Raw genomic sequence first — 8,392 nt, 5'->3', positions numbered from 1 at the left:
TATGAACGTCTGTTGCTTTTTATAGTAGGTAAGCATCTGTGTTACCATCAGTGCTGATGTTGTTCCCGGCCTTTTCGTTGAATGACGAACACACCATCCTACACTGATGGAGTCAAACCTGATAGTTTGGACACGTTCAGTTGTCCAATTAGGAAACATAAGACAGCATTAAACCAGGATAAACTGGAAGTTCCACACAAGCACAGGGAAACATGCAGACTTCCCGGAGAAAGACCCTGTGAATGTCTGAGCCCAGGATCAGCCTGCTGATGTTGACATTTCATCCAGCTCACAGATGGTAAGTTTTATTCCTAAAAATAAGTTTATTTCCTTCTGCAGATGCTCGATGACCAACTGAGAGTGCAACTTCAGTGAGAATATTTGTAAGTGTGAATATTTTGTATGTAGACAGTGACAGCAAAAGACAAAGAAGCAGTTTTTTGATTTTTCTGCAACCTGTTAATGGCTAAAATATTATATTTGCTATATGAATTTTTTGTGAGCTTTTGAGACTTCTACATCATCGGTGTGATTTCTTGCCTTCCTCCAAAGAGTAAATTAATCGCTGAAACCATTTCTAAGAAATAAGCAGCAAAAAAAGAGACAGAAATGCTGGATGTACACATACCGTATATGCACATTAATATGTAAATTATTTCTATCTGTTCTTTACATGTTCAATAAACACACACACAATAATAAATTCTAATGATCATGATTATCAATTCATGATGATCATTTAGTCTTTACTGAATTGTTCTCTGTGTCCTCCTGACATTTGATGCAAACTTAAAGGTCTTAAATTTCTTCTTTAATTCAATTTTGTCTAATGATTCTTTTTTTAGGAGAAGTTTCAGATATTAAAAATGTTAGATATTTTAATGTGGTTCATTTTGTCTATTTTTCTGTGAATGATTATAAAACTTTGAAAAGTGTTCACTGATTTGTCTCAGTAACTTCTGTTCACTAGTTTCTTTAGTATTTGGATGTCGCTGTAACGCGCAGTAAGCAAAAGTCTGCAGGACTTCATTTTGTTCTGTAGCCACTTCAAAATCTCACTGGGCTCAGGAGAGACTTTTATTGCGCTCCAGGCTTTTATAGTGATCTGAATTTAAAGGAAATATTAATTTAAAAGACAAACTGGTTCAGTTTAGATTTACTGAACAACAAGAACAAAAACAGCAAAGCAAACAGTTTCCCCCCAAACCACCAGGATTAGGATCGGTGGCCCTGTGGTAGGAAATAGATCTGGAAGCTGCTAATGCGCACTTTGCTATTAAAGCGTGCCACCTGTGAGTTACTGAATGCGAGAGAAACCAAAAATCCAATAAAAACTCGATTACAACAACACTTTATTTGTAAGCTCCAATAATACGAGCAGAGTATAAACTCATTTCTGGCAGAAATACGAGCATGTTTGGAAGCAGAGTGAATCCCAAAAGGACGACGAGTAGATTCACCTGCTGCAGAATAAAACACAGCCAGCCGGTCCTCTGTGAAAATATATAAAGAAATGATAAATAAAAGCAGCGGCAGAAACAGCATTAAAACAACAGGTGTTTAATTTTGCTGCAGTCATCTTGGATGATGAAAGAGCCGGAATATCATTTAAAGCTACAGAAACGAACTGTTGTTTGTGCTGAAGGGAAATGACAAAGGAGATTCATTTTCAAGCTGATGGACGTAATCGTTCACAGATATCTGCCAATCATGTTCATTTATTTCTCTGCCTCTTTGGCCCACAGCAAGATCAATTGATTGATTAAGATTGATCAAAAAGTAACATTTAAAGTCATAAAAGTAGAAAAAATGCAGTCTCCTGAATCTAAACTGGCAGCTGATTCTACAGAAGAAGAGCCTGAAAGCTGAAGACTCTCAATCTAGTTTGACTTTTGGAAACTATGAGAGTGACGTGCTCTGTTAGAACAAAATGATGCTGTGAGGTCTCTAAGATTTTAACCCAGTGAAGAGTTGACGAAGGAGTTTTTAGGACAAGCTGATAATAATGCATTGCAAAGTCCAGCAGAACCAACACATGCATGAACTAGTGTTTCAGCATCACTGCTTGCTGGTCCGATATGGTAAAAATGGTAAATGGCCTGTATTTGTATAGCGCTTTACTAGTCCCTAAGGACCCCAAAGCGCTTTATACGTTCAGTCATCCGCACACATTCACACACACATTCACACACACATTCACACACTGGTGATGGCAAGCTACATCGTAGCCACAGCCACCCTGGGGCGCACTGACAGAGGCGAGGCTGCCGGACACTGGCGAAACCGGGCCCTCTGACCACCACCAGTAGGCAACGGGTGAAGTAAACTAAATTATAAAATCTGTTAAGTAGATTTCAGGTGACATGTCCATGATAATTTTGAGTAATTAGAAATAAATACAGGTAAAGTTTGGGGATATTTGATCAAATTTATTGTGATTAATTTTAGGGTGAAGTTGAAAGTTGTTGTGACGTATGTTTGAAGTTGGTGTGTTATGTGTGTGTTACGTCAGCCAAGAAAAGAAATTAGATTAAGAAATTTGGTCAACTGGCGGTTAGAGTCCAAAGTGATGCTTCCAGAATTATTTAAAGTACTTAGGACGGGAAGTTGGACTTCCTAGGGGTGCAAAATGTTCTGAGGGTTATGCCTCCACTCTGTTCCGGACGTGGAACATTGTCCTTGGGCGAGAGGGTTAATTCAGTTGACAACTGCGAGCACTGGGGACGCTCGTTAATAGCTAGTGGTCAAACACCACTTTTCTTGCACTGTTTGACCGACAGGGGCGGGGCCCCTGGGTGTGACCATTTTAAACGTGGCTCACATGTAAGCTTTACGGAAAGCTTCAGGCGCCAGCAGGACGCTGGGTGTTCATGAGGTGGAGCTTCTTGTCAAGCTGCGGGAAGCGCTTATAGATTAAGATAGGACTTAGTAATCAGGCCACTGTCCCGGACAGATAACGGCTACAATTGACCAGCAAGGTGGGCGAACCTGGGCTTAGATGCTTTTAAATTAGTCAAAACGGTAGGATGACTAGTACTAGAGGAAGATGAAGTGAAGATGTGAATATGGTAATGGAAATAATTTATCTTGGCGGTTACTGGCAGTCTTTTGTTATATATAAATGTGTGAATGTATAAATGAAGGGTAAAATTGTCATTTGGAATGAATGATTAAAGGTGAACATTGTTTTGAGAGAAAAGTGTGTGTGAGATGACGAAGTTCAGGGAAGTGTGTAAAATGTTGATGAAAGTATTGCGTGGATGATGCTTCAAAACTGAGCTGAAAGAATGGTGATATGTGTGGAAAATTGTTAATTGTCCTGATGTCTGAAAGAGCTTTGCTGAGCACGTTGAAGATTGTGACGTGAATGCTTGCAAAACCAAAGAGCTTAGTATATTTAAAAGTGTGTGTGTGTGCGTGAAATAAGGGTGCATTGTTTTTAGATCAAGACTCAGCAGAATTACAGAGGGTTTATAGACTGTAAATACAAAAAGAAAAAAAAAACAAGAGTTCGATTAGCCTGTAGAAACAGGAAAGAGAGAAACAGAAAAATATGAGTCTGTGTTGCTGTGTGTGTGTGACAGGAAGCAGTGTGTGAGATAGGAACATTGCATGCCCATAAAAAGAAACTGGCTGGTGTGTGAACTGTCCAGAGAGAGAGAGACGAGTTAAAATCTAGGCAGATGAAGCTAATGGATGTATTAAGAACAAGTGATCAAATTATATTAATTGAATGTTTTAGTGTTAATACAGGTGGACTCTTCTCAACCTGAAAATGTGAGTACAGCGGCAAAATGATAGATTAACAGAATTGGGATGAAAACAGGCCAGGCTTTGGCTTAAAATATGACAGCTTCACCTCTCATTGTCTCCTTATCCTGAGAAGAAGCTTAAAGGACAGTCAATCTCCTGATGAAGACAGAAGACAGACAGAACACAGTGTACTTGAAGAATTAACAGCAGGCAAGGCCCCACAGGAAACTGTGAGAACAGTGAGCGGTGAACCTGGACATTATATAGTGAATGCATATGGGAAAATTGGATTGAAGGCTGAACTTATGCAGGTTTAGAAATTTTCACCACATCACAACAATGAGGTTAAAAAGCTAGACAACACACATATAGAAATGGTTACATGTGAAATTAGTTTTGGGGAGAAGCAGAATTGAGATAGTTTGAATCCACAGCTCAGTGCAAAGAGGCATGAGTTAAACCTGATTATAAAATACATATGCAATGAAGAAGCAGCTTACACTCCATTAACATGATCACATAACATGAACGCAAGGAAGAACACGCTTACATTTATCAAGGTGAATACATGAAATAAATTGGTATTTTTGGCCGGAGAGAGAGAGAGAAGTGGGTTGTTTAAGCACTGATTATAATAATGAAAGTGTCTAAGTTTGTCATTTTTAGGTCCATTTGGATCAATTTTCTACATGCGACGGTCGGTTATTGGTTAACATCACTGGAAACATTCAGGCCTGGTTGTTTACAGCGCCATGCATCACTAAACCTGACAAGAGAGCTCTAACTCCTGGCTGAAGATAAGGAATGCTGTTATTTAAGGTGGGAAATCAAAATTTGGGTTAGCAAACTTGGGAAAGAAAAAACTGACTGCTTAAGTGGGAAAATTGTGAAGGAGTCTGAAACACCGCAAAAAGAAACATATACAAAATCACACACACAAACAGAAAATGCATTAACCTTACAAATACAAGAGAGCTCATGAAGATTAGACAGCATGTTGAGCATGGGAGTCTGTTTATTAGTGTTAAAATAGTGTGAACACACTTAAACCCTGAAGTTGAGGAATAACGCGGGAAAGTTTCATGACAAGAGAGTGACGTTGGTGAAAATGAAAAAGTGATTAAAAGCTTAAAGTAGTTTTAAAATAGTGAATTGGAAGTGTTCTTGTGTCGATTGAGCAAAACAAGTGATTACTCTAGGAAGAAAATAAAATAATTTAATAATGTTGTAAGATTTAAATATGTCTTCCTCTTGTCACGGTAACGTCTTGTGATATGACTCAGTATGCAAATTAGCTGAAATGAGTGGTGAGAAAGAAGCTTCCTGTGTGGCTGTGTGACTGAGGCTTTGAATGGAGGAAACATAGCAGAGACTGAGAAGAATTAGTTGGTGAAATATAATATAATGGTAAAGTACCAGGATAATTAAATAAGGTGGTCAGGTCTGTTCAGAGGTGCAGAGTTGGACAAGAAAGTTATAATTTAGTGATGACACATTGTTATAACGGGTTTATATGTTATGCTAAATCTAAGTATGTTAAAGTGCTTAAAGGGGATTGTGTATTTAGCAGGTGAAATTATGTCAGAAAATGAACAGAGGGAGTGAGTTTAAGTCTGATTTCAGACTATGTAAGTATTAGTTAAACCAAGAGTAGGGCAAAACTTTTGTGGCCCTGAAGTTCTAACCTCCATAACATATTGATAGATAAATAAGAAAGAATTTTGTGTTTAAGATCTTTGGGGTTGTTGTTTGAGTGATGGGTGGATTGTGTCAGTTAGGTTTGGGTTGTTTTCTTATTTTAACAGAGGGAGTTTTAGTAAACATGGACATGTCTAGAATTGGGCCCATTATTTTTGTAACAGTGCACTTAGAGAAAACCTGTCAGGTGATTATGTGTCGTGTTTTGATGAGCTAATAATCAGCTCTCTTTTTTCTCATTTTTTGTAAGCAGGCCTGCAAGATTGAATTAACAGCGCTGAAAACTTTTTTTCGGGAGAGCAAATATAAGGTGACCTTTTCCAGATTACAACTGGCTGAGGAGAAGGCCACCTGTGGGAACCTGGGAGTTCCTGTCTAAAAGGATTGCAGCGTGTCAATCCAGACCAAAAATGATAGATAAGTGTTTTTATTTTGAGTGACTGTGTGTGAATGAGTGAATGAGGGTGAGCATGAATAAAGGGGGACAAACAATTGACTAGGTTGGGGAGAGAAAGGGGATGCTTTGCAGACTTAATGTTTTGGCTGCTGATTTTGGGTTGCTGAGGTTTGCTTTAAGAAAATTCTGTTTTATTGACTGGGTTTAGATTATGGTACTAGATTATATTGTTGGGAAAATGCCAAATGCTAAAGGGGAGAAACTTTTTGATATAACTCATGCCATTAACAAAATAGGCCACTGTAGAAGTCAATTAAAGTTTATAGAGGAAAATAACTAAAACAAAAGTAATATTTATGAGTCACATAGGAGATTGCTAGACTTTTCATATAAAATGCAGTTATAGAATAACAAACACTTGACGAAGTGACCAACGTTTTTTCCTTTAAAACAGGAGCAAAGTAAGGAAAGGACATATATTTAGGTTAAGTCTGGTAAAGTATAATTAGAATGTACCGTTACATTAAGAGGAGCAAAATGAAATCAAAATATGATGTATCAAGAACATGTTATAACACATGAAATGTGAGTTTTAAAATGAAGTTAGTGTTAACACACAGGTGTTGTTTCTGGTTTGAATGGAGCCAGTGGTGTAAAAGGTTTAACATGATGATTAGACTGATCTTATTCCTACAGGTTTGGAGGTCTGGGGCAAATATACCCTAGAGGAGAATTGCTGAGAGTTTTAGAGAAATGATGTGACTAAGCTTTTCCTGTCATTTTTATAAGGGGTGGTGAAGTATTTTCAGTATTTTCAGTTTTAGTAGCTGGCTTTAGCGCATTTGACACATGAGATGTGCCAAGAAGGGGTGATTTTGGGTTTAATTTGAAATAAGGGGCTTTATCAAGGGAGCTTGATAATTTAGCTATGATAAAACTTACTCATAAGTAATTGCTTCTACGCTTAAACTTAATTGATTGAAAATGCTCGTTTGTTTTCCCTTTGATTTTTTAGTAGAATGTGGGGGGGTCAATGTAAAAACAAAATGTTTCTAGATATAGATAACATGAAGGTTTATTTGTAGGTGAGAGTTAAGACACATTTTGCGTGGAAACTTTTGCACTTGCAAGAGTTTTTTTTTTAACCCTTTAAGACCTACCAAGGCCGCCAGAGCTTACTTTATATTTTTACATGCTGTAGTGCCATTTTTGGGAGCATTTCAAGTTGCTATACATCAATACAACTGTTATAGCCCATATTTTAATAATATGTATGCATTAAGTCCATAGTAACTACATAAATTGCAAAAAAGTGCAATAAACTACAAAAAAATTGAAAATCTTTTTTTTTTTTTACATATATTTCTACTTGGAGAAATTTAAGAGGTTTATCCCTCAAAACTTTAAATACAAAAAAGTTGCAAAAAATAGTTTCCCACCACAGGAAATTTATTTTGAGTGTCTTCATAGTTTTCATAGTAGTTCATAGTTTTGAAATACACCAATTTTTATATACTGCAGGAAAAACGAAAACAATCCTATGATGCAAATTTGCGAAGAAAACAGCAGGTGCATCAAAATAAAGATCATTTTTTAAAGTAAAAAGACCACTTTTGAGCCGTGTCTTTCTTGGCCCTAAAGAATCCAAAAGAACTGGAATTTAATACTAGCCAGCAACAGCTCTCGTCACTCCACTTGTTATTGCTCTCGCCGGCTCCCTGCAGCTGTCCACATCAAGTTCAAGGCACTAATGTTTGCCTACAAAGTGGCCACTAGCGCAGCACCCATCTACCTGAATTACCTCATTCAGATTTATGAGCTTTCACTACAGTCTGCTGAAGAACAATGACCTGCGGTCAGTGCGAGGCATGAAGTTTCAATCCGATTCTCCACAGTCAGCAGAATCGCCTACAAAGTAGTTACTCCCCTTATATGCTATTTACTCCCATACACGAATGACTGTACAAAAGTTGTGGGTGCTTTAGGTGTTTAGAGTCTTATTTATGAAGTCAGCATGGTGTCTGATCATCATACAGCACCGAGTGGCTGAACAGGTGCTGTACTGAATGTATGAACGCGACGGTGTCTTTACCGGTAAGTCGTGTTTTCAAAGGAAAAAAAAGGAATTTCCCGGGTTGCTTGCAACCTTGAGGTACTTGTATCAGGTTGATCTTGGAGGCTGGGTGTAGAGGCATTTATTTTCAAAGGCTTCTCTGTCAGCTACTGTCGCTTTGATTGGATCTCATTTGTAATTTACTGTGAACAAAAGCCAAATGAATACATGTAAATGGAAGATGTAAAGAGTGCGGTCAGGGCGAGGAAGGAGTTGCGGCAGCCGTCACTTCAAGGGTAAGATAACGAGCACTTTCTACATGCTTCAGTTCCAACACTAAACAACTTATACTGTATACCCTGTGTCAGAGGGAGCAGATAAGCAAAAATGAAAAGCTAACCTCGCTTTGATGTGACGATTTTATGGTAAAGGCTACATTTGTTTTACTGCAAGAAGAAAACTCAACAGTCAGAGATCTGATTTTGAGATGA

The sequence above is a fragment of the Astatotilapia calliptera genome, chromosome 2 (genome assembly GCF_964374335.1).
Source record: "Astatotilapia calliptera chromosome 2, fAstCal68.1, whole genome shotgun sequence".
In the NCBI taxonomy this organism is placed as follows: Eukaryota; Metazoa; Chordata; class Actinopteri; order Cichliformes; family Cichlidae; genus Astatotilapia; species Astatotilapia calliptera.
Note: the sequence above shows the minus strand (reverse complement) of the source record.